The sequence below is a fragment of the Fringilla coelebs genome (genome assembly GCF_963513975.1).
Source record: "Fringilla coelebs genome assembly, chromosome: 6".
In the NCBI taxonomy this organism is placed as follows: domain Eukaryota; kingdom Metazoa; phylum Chordata; class Aves; order Passeriformes; family Fringillidae; genus Fringilla; species Fringilla coelebs.
This window is the reverse complement of record NC_140034.1, coordinates 22362259-22373604: the sequence shown is the minus strand read 5'-3', so window position 1 is coordinate 22373604 and position 11346 is coordinate 22362259.

The following is an 11346-nucleotide window of genomic DNA, read 5'->3' as shown; positions in this document are numbered from 1 at the left end:
TTGGACCATCTCTCATGGGTTAGCATTTGATGATTTCTACGCTACGCAAGAGGCCAGCTGTTTACACCAGTGAAAATCCTGAACCAGGGAGGATGTGACAGACAGAGCCAAAGGAGTGGACAAAAATGCAGCTCAAAGTCCTGGGAACCTGGAGAAATACAGGCAGCAGGTAATAGAAATGTGTAAGGAGGATGCACCCCTAAGCAGGCAGGATTGCAGGTGCCTCCATCCCCGCACTGCCACATGGATGGTTTTAAAGCAGAGCCAGTTACCATAGCAACAGCACCTATCAGAGCTGCCAGCCATCAGGATGCAGCTCCCAAGGAAGGTAAAGAACCAGGCTGACCTACCTCCATGATAACCCCACCTGCAGCACAAAGCCCTGTCCCAGGCCAGCTGTGCAGCTCCCAGGCCAGAGTTTTCCCTATAAGAACCAAGGCCAAGAGCTCTTCACTCAAGCTCCCAGTGAAAGCTGGATCAGCTGAACAGCAGCTCCTGATTTGCAGCAATGCTCAACCGATTTTTGGATTCCCAGGAAATTGAAAGATACTGAGCTAAATTTTGTGGTGTTGAGGGACAGGTCAGAGGACAGGAGAACATGTGAAAGAATCCTCAGCAGAAAAGAACAGGGGGATCCCCCTTTTCTGATATACTTCCAGACAAGTGCTTTTCGCTCCCCTTGCACCTGCCTTTTCATTTTGTTTTTAACTACTACTGCTTCTCTGCTGTTGCTTTTTGTTCATACCCTGCCTCCCAGCGCTCCAGCAAAATCTTCTGCTTTATCGGCATGATGCCAATGAAAACTGATGTTTACCAGCTCTAGTAGGGTTCATTTTCTTGCCTACACAGTTCACACTTTCTCCCAGAGAAAAAGAAGTCGTGAAGGAGGGAAGCTGCCATTAGCAGGATTAAATGGCAGATACCTGAGAAAGCTGACACTGAAGAATTGATGGAGGCAGCTCTTCATAAACAGGTGACTACATCATAAAAGCTCTTACACTTGATAGTGCCCAGCCCCAGGCTGGCAGCCTTGGTAGAAGGGCTAGTGGCCAAATGGGTCAGACACCTCTCATTCCAGGCAGGCTTCTTCTAGGTCTGGACTGGACTGTACTGCAGTGACTGAGTCTATGCTCTCACCAATGCCTGCTTCTGCTCCTTCTCTATTGTCTTACCTGGGCTGGGAATCTCACATCTTTCAGCAGCATAGAATTAGGCTTACACTGAACACCAGGGATAAAAAATACAGGGAAATTGTTAGGCTCTGATAAACAAACATTTTCAGGAACAATTTCATCTTACTGACTGTGGAAATTTGTGACAGTTCTGAGCTCAGGCAAATCAAGCAAACTGTTCATTCTGATACTGTGAGAGAAAGCAGCAGCAGCCAGAGAAATGGAAAGATCGACAGTTAATTGGAAATGTTACATCTGCTGTTTATGCAAAAGGCATAAATATTTATATCCTGAAGGCTGACTTTTGGGTTTGCTCCTCAGCAGGAAGATATTTACATTTTGAATAAAGACTTTTTTCTTTCTCCTTCTCAGTAAACGTGAGCAGTTTATTATCCCTTTAAACAGAAATCCATAGCCAAGTCCTCCAGTCCTGTTGGTTACATGCGTGCAGATTCCCTTAGCTTCAACAGAAATTACAGGTGTGTGCAAATTGTGACACCCATCTCCCTCTTTATTATAGACAGAAAGAGAATAGTGGGACTGAAATGAAGGGGCAGGAACTGAGATCACAAAATGAAAAGGCAGAAAACGCAGTGACAATTCAAAGGCACCTGAGATGATAAACTGTTTTTCTAAGTCTGCTTTTGGTAGGAAAATAATCAAAGTTTGCACCTTGAAAGAGTTTATAACATTAGCTGTATAGAGCAAAGAAAGAAATACTTGAAAAATTTGAGTACAACACTACATTGGATTGAGCTGCCTTCACCAGTGCAGGATGAGTGAACCAGCTAACAAAAGTATTTACATATGCAGTGATTCTAGAAAAGCCAGGGAAATATGCTGAACTACAGCAATATTAAGAAAACCAGCCAAAAGTCTGTTACCCTACAAAACATTTTGTGCCCTATCTGGCCTCCACATCTCCTGTTTCTCTTTGCTTTTCCTTGCTCCTATATGTACTGAGCCAGGCTTCATCTCCATCCCTGTCCTGTCCCATGCTGCTGTGCCAACTGCATTGTCTTCAGCTTGCTCACCCTTCTATCCTGTGGTCTCCCATCCTGCTCCACTCTGTATCCTCATTTCTACCTGCTTCCATCCTTGTTCTCTCTCTCAAACTTCACCTGCTGTCCTACTCACCTCTCACTGCATTTTTTTTTTACCACATGTGGCTCCAGCCTCCTCTCTCATCCCTATCATTTTCCAATTTGAGGCTCTCCTCCCTCACCTTTCCCTATTACTCAATCTATTCTTGTCATCTTCTCTCTCTATCTGCTCTCTTCTCTTTGCCTGGTCCCAGTGTCAGCCCTTGTGTCTGCCCCTATTACATTCTCAGAAGACCTCAAACCCACACATCTCAGTGTGGATGCTGAAGCTGTTTGCCTTAGTCTCTTCTACAGCATCATTCATTTCTCATTTTAATCATTCCCTCTGATTAGCTGTAACATTAAAGCTAAAAAAGAGTTACAGATAAACAATAATAAAACGCTTTGATGAGACGTAGGATGTTGTAGATTATTCTTTTTAGTACTTATCAAACACACTGGTCCACCCCTGAAGGCCAGAGCACACATTGCAGTGCTGCCAGGCATCCAACCATTGCTTGAGGATCCCAGACTTAGGCCTTGGACATCTCAAACAGTGCGTCTTGCCCCCTATTTAATGATAAAAAACATGCTTCTTTCAGGGACTAGGGATTCTCCAAAGATATGATGTCATTATTTGGAAGCACTTGTATGAAACATGGTTAGGTTTATAGAAGGAGAGTCTGCTGTGAACAAGACAGATACCTGACAGGAGTACTGATTTGTGCCTCCATGGCACAGAGCTACCAAAAAAATGCAGAGCATTCAGATTCCCAAAGATCAGCAGACCAGGCCAAAGGTGTGGTGGAATTTACTTTCACCTCCTTTCCAGCAATCACTGGATTATTTTCAATGACTTCTCCCTTGCCTCTCACCTAAAAAAAAAAAAAAAAAAAAAAAGGGGTTGCATCAAGATCATGAGAGTATGTTGGCATTCTCCTCTGGTTTGCCCCTTGTTTCTGAGATACTAGAATCTCACAGCAAGATTTTATTTTCATTTAAGGGAATTTTTGTGTGTGTTTTAAAATGCTTTGTCCTCTGGGACTACTTTTTCTGGCTCACATCGTTTCTGTTTCCATAGCAACTACAGCTGGCTCAGATGTGCAGTTGCCATGGCAACTGTCTGGTCCTCCATTCAAATGACGCATTGAAACAGGAATGATATTTGCATCCCCAATGCTGTATGGAACAAATCTCTTTCACCACACATGGGGAAGACATAAGACAACTGTATAAAATCAGCACAAAATCCAATTTAAATCCTCTCACAGAGGGTTTTAGACAGCTGGCGATATGAGAGAATTGCAAAGAAATTGGGCTTTTCCATTGAAGGGTTTAGGGGGAGGCTGGCACTTGACTGCGTTTTCAAAGTCTGTTCTAGGCAAAGCACTATGCTTGGAAATACCCACATGGGAAGAACACAAGATATTCCAGGAACAGCTAATTCATGTAAAAGCTACTACATCTAACTTCCTGTAAGGTCTCCAGATAAATTATCATGTGTTAATAAATACATCATAAAATATACCTTAGTGTTTCATTCTAAAGAACAGATCAAAGCTTGCATTACTCATGATTGTATCTTGGATATGACTTCTGTTAGGATGCCTGTAACCCTCTTCGGTGTGTTGCAGATTTGCAGAATAATAACACATAATAATATCCAACTCATGTCCCCCTCTCTGCATTTGCAGCCCCCCAGACATCAGGCGGGAAGTGCCCTGTAGATGCATGGCAACACCACAAGGCACCATAGCTCTGCCTGCTCATCACAAGAACGTGGTAGCAGAGGTGTGTGTATCTCTTCTGTAACATTATGCAAAAGGGTGACAATGATAGGATTTATCATGTGGCATGTGTAAGGGCTTTGTCTTTAACTTCCTAGTGTCATCTACATGTGCCTGCATTCACTTTGTTATTTGTCTTCTTTGTTTTTCTTTTTTTTCTATCTTGTTGCTACTGTTAGGACAAATTGTGAAGAAAGGCATAGGCAGGTCTCTCTGCAAGGCTCTGCTGGTTCTGTCCTCTTCACTTGTCTTCTGTAGCTTCCCTAAGGATTTTGATGTTTGTAACAGGTTAACAAAAGACAACAGCTGTGCAATGCAGTACTGTGGGGAAAATGAGTGCATTTCCTTGGGGAAGCAAGAAGTTGGCACCTTTCTTTTACACCATCAGCAGCTGTCCCTGTGCTGTCTTGGGCTTTGACATGCTGCTGGGCTGAACACGATTCTCCTTGGAGGGGTGCAGTTGAATCTGAATGTTTTGCTTTCCAGATGGGCACTGTCCTGGCTGACTCACCTGCAATAGTCACAGTCCAAAAGACTGAATTCCTGAATTAGTGCATGGCTTTGAGGTGAGGTAACTTTGGTATCTTTCTCATCAGCCAAAGCAATTTGAAAACAGTGCTGTTAGTAGAAAGGAATAGGAAAGAGCAGGAATAATTAAAGAGCAAAAATTACCACAGGGTCCAGGCAGCTGCTGCTCATTATTTATCTGCAGTGTACAGGCCTAGCTTCTCTTAGGGCACAGGGCTTATACAGTACACCTTATTTTTAAACATTTTTGCCCTATAATGTTTCATCAACTTCTACTATTGTCTCCGGAACTTACTTGGTCCTATTAACCATTGTAGACAGTCATGAACAAATTTATTCTACTGTCTAATGTCAGAGGAAGATCATTAGCCTTACTGGATAAACGAGACACATAAGAGCCAAGAAACTTTCCTAAATCAGGTGGTCTACAAGAGCACAGGGACTGGAACTCAGGAGGCCCTCTACTTAGGCATTACATCCCTTCAGTGAAAGCATGGTTCCTTTTCACTTCATTTGTGCCCAGAGCTTTTAAGCAGTAACACCTCTGCCATCTGAATACAGTAAAAGCCTTCATGTGAAAATAACAGGTCAAAATAAATTTCTGAATAAGGTGCTAAATTTTGCATGGCTTTCCTTCCTCATTTTGGGGATTTTCAGCAACTCACCTTTCACTCAAGTGTGATTGAATCAATATGTTTTTCCATCATTTATGTTGGAAGGAGCACCATAATACAACACTCCTTCAATTACAGAAGATGGAATCAATACATTTCACCTCCATTTATGTGGTTAAGGTCTAAGTCAGCATAGCCCACCCTGTATTTATGGGGGTGGCCTTAATACAGCTCACTTCCATTTAATGGGGAGGAACTAATATGTCTTGCTTTCACTTCCAGGGGGTGGGAAGAAAAGAATCAATAAATCCACCATCATTTATTGGGAGGGATCTATAGATCTCACCTTGATTTACCAGGGAGATCAATATCTCAACCTTCATTAAAGGAGGTGCTATGTTGGACTAAATAAGGTTCATCTGCTTTTAGAGCAAATTGACAGAATATGTCCCTCCATGTATGAGGAGATGATTCAGTATGCCCTTCATATATATATATAAGGCTTGGACACCACATGGTTCACCACCTAACAGAGGGATACATGCATTTCAGCTCAACAATAGGACTGGGAAGACAAGGGCACGTTCAATAAAGTGGGAGTGTAGACTCTGTATGGAAGAGCTCCTGCCTTAGAAATCTGTTTATGCTTCCCCATTTATGAAAGGCAAAGATTCAATTTGTACTAGAGTGTGTGGAAGCCTCTGGATTCAGTGTAATATATCTTTCTCTAAAGAAGACACTCTAAAGGCAGCTCTTCATTTATGCAGAGGTAGATTTGGTGGGCTCCCTAATTTACAAAAGCTGGATTCACTGTTCCTTATCATGCTTATTAGGGAGCTAATATGAACTGTACATTAATTGTAGAAGCAGAGAAAGGGATATGATGAATTCCAGGATGACAACATTGTGGCAGGCTATCTGAATGTCTGAGAAGGAAGTGCTTCTTTACAGCTCCTCAGAACACAGTGAAGCAAGCTTAAGTGGGTATATGGCTATGAAGAAAAGGGAAAATGCACAAGAACTTAACCTACTTTTACATCAGACCTGTTACTGGCATGATTTTTCTCTGCTGCATTGCACAGTCTGCAGAAAAGCTGATCTCACTGCATATTAGAGCTCCTACTTCAGGCTGCTTCAGGTTTCTTGTCTTTGTCTCCAAAAGACACTAATCGCCACCCTTCATATCATCCTCCCTAAAAACACCTCAAAGCACAGCTGAAAAGAGTGTGACTTGTCCTTTAATCACCTATTAAGCATCTAACACCACAGGACTCTTGTGGACACCACAGCAGGGAGCCTTTCAAATTTAGCCTACTGATTTGATAGAAGCTCAGATTACCAGTGAGTGACCAGAAATAAATGCTAGTTGATGCAGCCAGGGGGCTTGCATGATATGAGTTAGGGGGCATCAGTACAATTCCCAGAGGAGGTATGTCAGAACAACTTAGTAAAAAATATCAACCCAAGTACCCACCTTGTTGGGTTTCTCAGTGGGAAGCCTGTGGACTGAAAGGACCCCAGAGATTGAACTGCCCTGTCACTTTTCATTATGTGCAATAGCTGCACAGCATACAAGCACCTGCAGCTCCCATTTCGAGGTGAAAAGATAAAAAGCAAATAGACAGCACTGTAATATTACCATAAAAATACAGTGTATTGAAAACAGGGCAATCCCTGCTGACCTCTCCTTTTTACCAGGCGAAAAGAGGAAATGGGTAAGCAGGTGAGGTGAGGAACCAAAAGTAGACTGGTTTTGGCTCAAGCTAGCTGCTTCTTTTGGCTGGTGAAAGGGTGCAGCAGATTTCCAGGAGGCAGATGGGATGTGCCTTTTCTATCCCTGAAGTAGCAGGAATGCTTATTTTCATCACTGCACTGCATCAGCATCACTGCTTCTACATCCTGGCTGCTTGTAGTGCCATATTTATAACTGTGCGTGTCTCTGTGCAAAAGGACTTCTCACAGTCTGCCTTTTTATAAAATGATACTGGGTTCACTAGGTAGACAGAATGTGAGAATGCCTATTTGCACATAGTATTTCTATTGCAAATAGGATAAATCCACAGTGTGCCCTCCTCTTCCAAGGCTCTCATGCTACCTTATTCTCTTGTCCTCAAAGACACTACCACTTCCCTTTTTTTGTTTCTTTTCAATCCAAAATATAACACCAGTGTTTCTGAATCTCCCTTACTTTATGCCCTGATGTGCTGGCTTTGCCCCCTGCCTTCCTTCTGTTTCTCTCTGGGGTCTTTCTTTAAGACATCCTTCCTTAGACCTCCAGGTAAGCTTCTCAATATTGCCAAAAAATATGAACATCCTCCAGTCACTTCTATAAGCCTACACAATGTTATATCTCTTCCTAGTCTAATACAATGATAAATTAGAGAGAGAGAGATTTTCAGTATGCCACCCTTTTTTCTTAAAGTTTTCTGAGACATCTTCAGCAGCTATGGATGGATGTGTGAGTTCTGATGCTACTGAATTCTTAAGGCACACAATACAGACAGAGTCTCCCATGACTACTCAGATGAACCCCTGGAATGTGATTTGGAAAAGAACCAGCCATGTGGATGGGATCCAATAGACTACCTCAGAAATTATTGCAAATTCCATCCAGAGCTGGAATAAAGCAAGGGAAGGAATAAGAATATCCTCCTTAGGGCAGAAGTGTGCCTTAATTACAGAATATAAGAGACCACACGGTATGATGATGGGCTTGTTAAAAGAATCTAAATATCCAGCTCTTACATGCTGCTTTTTGTTAGAAGAATTCAAAGTGCTTCACCAGTGGCACAAAAATGATGATATTTCGCCAAAACCAGCCAGTGGCAGGACCACAAATGGAAACCAGCTGTCCCAAGCGTCCTGGGAGAGTGTGCTAGTTCCTAACCATACTTTCTCCCATAAAAGGAATAAGAAATGAGTTCAGCTTCTTGCATGTACCAACTGTAAATAAGCAGAAGGACACATGTGAATTCTTTCAGAAGTCACCTTCATAAAAATACCTATTTTCTGTAGTTCTACAAACCTTTCTCCCAGGAGTGCATGGTAGGACTGCATGATAGAGGTACTCAGCATATGTTCTCCCCCATATTTCTGCCTTTGTCTACTATAGCAGCCAGTGCAGCTTGGGCATAACTTAGAGCAAGCCTAACCTGCAGGGAAGTCATTGCAGTTCTAACTGAAAGTAGCACCAACTTCTCTTTGTCTTGGTAGGAGCCGATGAGCAAATTCAGAGCAGTTATTGAGAAGTGGTATTTTGTGGCCCACAATGTATGGCCACAATGTTTTAACACCTTTTCATCATGAGATGACCAGGCAGGCTTTTTGAACTCTTTCCATATCTATTTGATTGTGCTTTCAGTGGCTGTAAACAGGGACACAGTAACAGTCTTCTGTCTGCACGGAGTCTTGTTCTGCATTATTCATACATTGCCTTCCTATTTCACACACTTATGTCAGTCCTCACTCAAGCAAAATTCATGCTAAATGATTCACGCTCTCTTTCTCTGTGTGTGTCTTTCTCTTTTTCTCTTTGAAATGGGAATGAGAAAAAAAAATGTAAAAAACTGGTAATCTGAGCTTCCATCTCTCCCTTTTTCCTTCTTCCCTCCTCAGCTAGACCCCAATTCCCAGTGACATCCATATCTGGTCTCTTGATTTAGTGTGTCTGATGCAAAGAAAGCGGAGCAGAGGAGCCACCATTGTTAAAAAGTCTCATCAGTATTGTGCTGTTATGCACCGATTAATTCTAATTTCTGAGATTAAAGAAAGAAACCTCCCCCCCCCCATCTACAGATCCTTATCAGTTGCTGCTGCCAGAGATCGATCTTCTCTTTCTCCTTTCCATGCCCTGCCCTCGGGAAATTTGCCCTGAGAAGCTTCCACACCTATTCTAGCAGCATGCTAGTTGCTTCAGGGCACTTGCTGGGTGTCATGCAGTTCTGTTTTGCTACTTTCATTATTTGAAATTCATATGGGATTAATAAAGGGCCAGCAAGAAGGCACACGTTGTGTCATTCTGTATACAGGGATGAATCCCAGCTTTGTGGTTAGTCTTCTTCTTCTTGCATATTTGATGCAGCTGAATGACTTAACCTGCCTGACTGTAAGTCTCCAACACTACATCAAGTGATGACTGAGGTGCTGGTGATGGGTTGAAGAAAGCAACCAAGAATACCAAGAGCCAGTTTTCACAGTTCACCCCACAGGGAAGGTATCAAAGCCAGAATGATTTTAGATTACCATACATGCCCATGTCCAATACTGCATTTTTCTATCTTAATATGGCTAAAGGGTTGCAGTCATTCCCCTCAGAGCAGAAATCCCTACTGTCATCTATGATTTACGTCATGCTCAATGCACTCTAAAGCACTGCATCAGGGGATGTACTCTCAGTGCACTAAGAAACTGAAACTACTGTTGAATGCAGATGACTGCCAGCTGAATAGACTTTCTCACTGGGAATTACCAGTGCTTGCCAAGCTGCAGTGGGTGGCCATTGCTTTTCTTGGGGAATGTGAAAGGTTCCTTTGGTTCATTAGAGCCCTCAGTAAGACCAGTGAAACTGAGAGATACCTACCTCCCACTGAGATCCTGCAGTGCCATAGTCAGCAGAGACACTTCTGCTGATGCCCTGCCTGTAGTGACAAACAGACTGAGTGCTTCTGACAGGCCAAACCACACAAAAGAGTCTTAGTTGAGGGGTTTTTTCCTCCTTATGGTCCTGAAATATATTTGTATTTTACATCTCATCTGCTGCATTTTAGTGTCTGCTACAAAAGCCACCTACTTTATTGGAACTGCGGAGCATGAACTTTCCTTCTGGAATCAACCAGTTAAGTCCAGTTATACTGTTACCTTTCTCTGAAACTGGTCCATGTCAGAGGATTATGGGGAAGGTGGAGACAGACCATTGATGACTGATGGTTTGAGTACAAGGATTATTGCGGTAATACAGTATTTTTCAATTACAGAATTGTGCTATGTGGAGACTTCATAATGTTGCTGAGAAATTATCCTTTGTAAGGATTAATATTTCTTATCTGAAAATGAAGCAGGTGTGGCTTTTTCCATTAGGAAAATTAGGGAATAAAGCAAGCAAGTAGGAGTTACTTGAATTATTTTTTTTCTGATATTGATAGTAAATGCTCTTTCATCTTTCTTATATTCTTCATGGTTAAAGGCTTTTGAAACAAGGTAAACATTTTTTGTGGTCTTTACAGTTTAGATGCCTGTAAGCACATCATGGTGCTTTTCCACATTAGCAGATTTTTCTAGCAACATCAGCCAAAGGAAGCTGTCTGCTGCCAAGGAAGCTCTGCAATTGCGAAACTGTGTAGAAAGACACACCAAGAGGAATGGGAATTGTTTTATCCCTTCACACACCAAGACAAAGGAAAATTGTTTTATCCCCTCCAAAACCTGCCCCATTCTGTGCAACCTCATTTTCAGAGCAATGATTATCCTGACATCTGGGTATGCTCAGTTGGGTTTGCTCTTGCTGGGCTATATCAATCAGACCTAGCCTCTGTTGCTAGTGATGCAATTTTTAAGTGGCTTCTTGGCTCAGTTCACGGGTGGGATCCTCTTTTTTTGGGTTAGGACCAGCTTCATCCTGGCCTCCAACAATGGGTGGAACAGTTTCCTTGCCCTGCCTTTCTCTGCAATCCCTTCATCTGACTGTTTCTTTGGGGTGAAGAGGGAATGCTGACATTTTTGATGCTTTGTTTCCCACCCCGTCTTTTTTTTTCATCCAGAAGTCCTCCAGAGACCCAAATCCATCTTCCACAAAGTGAAGCAATGCTGGAGAAGAGGAGGGGAGGGACTGCAGACTGATTTCCAGGGGACTGCACTGCTCAGCAGAGGGACTGTATCCAGGCAACCTGCTTCCCCTGCCTGAGACAAGGACACACAGCTGGGACTTTGGAAAACTAAGAAGAAGCTAGTGTAAAGAGTGGGCTACATGGGGGCAGCAGGGGAAATGGTGCAGTGGGGAGCCGTGTTATTTTGAGCAAGTTATTTCTGTCCTGGCATCTTCATGACACTGGACCCGGCTGCAGTAGCCAGCTGAGCCACCCAGCTGCTCCTTTCCAGGTCCCCACCAAGAGATGGGAAAGGGAGCAGATTTTTCAGTCTCAGACCTGAGGACTTGCCTGGGGAAAGG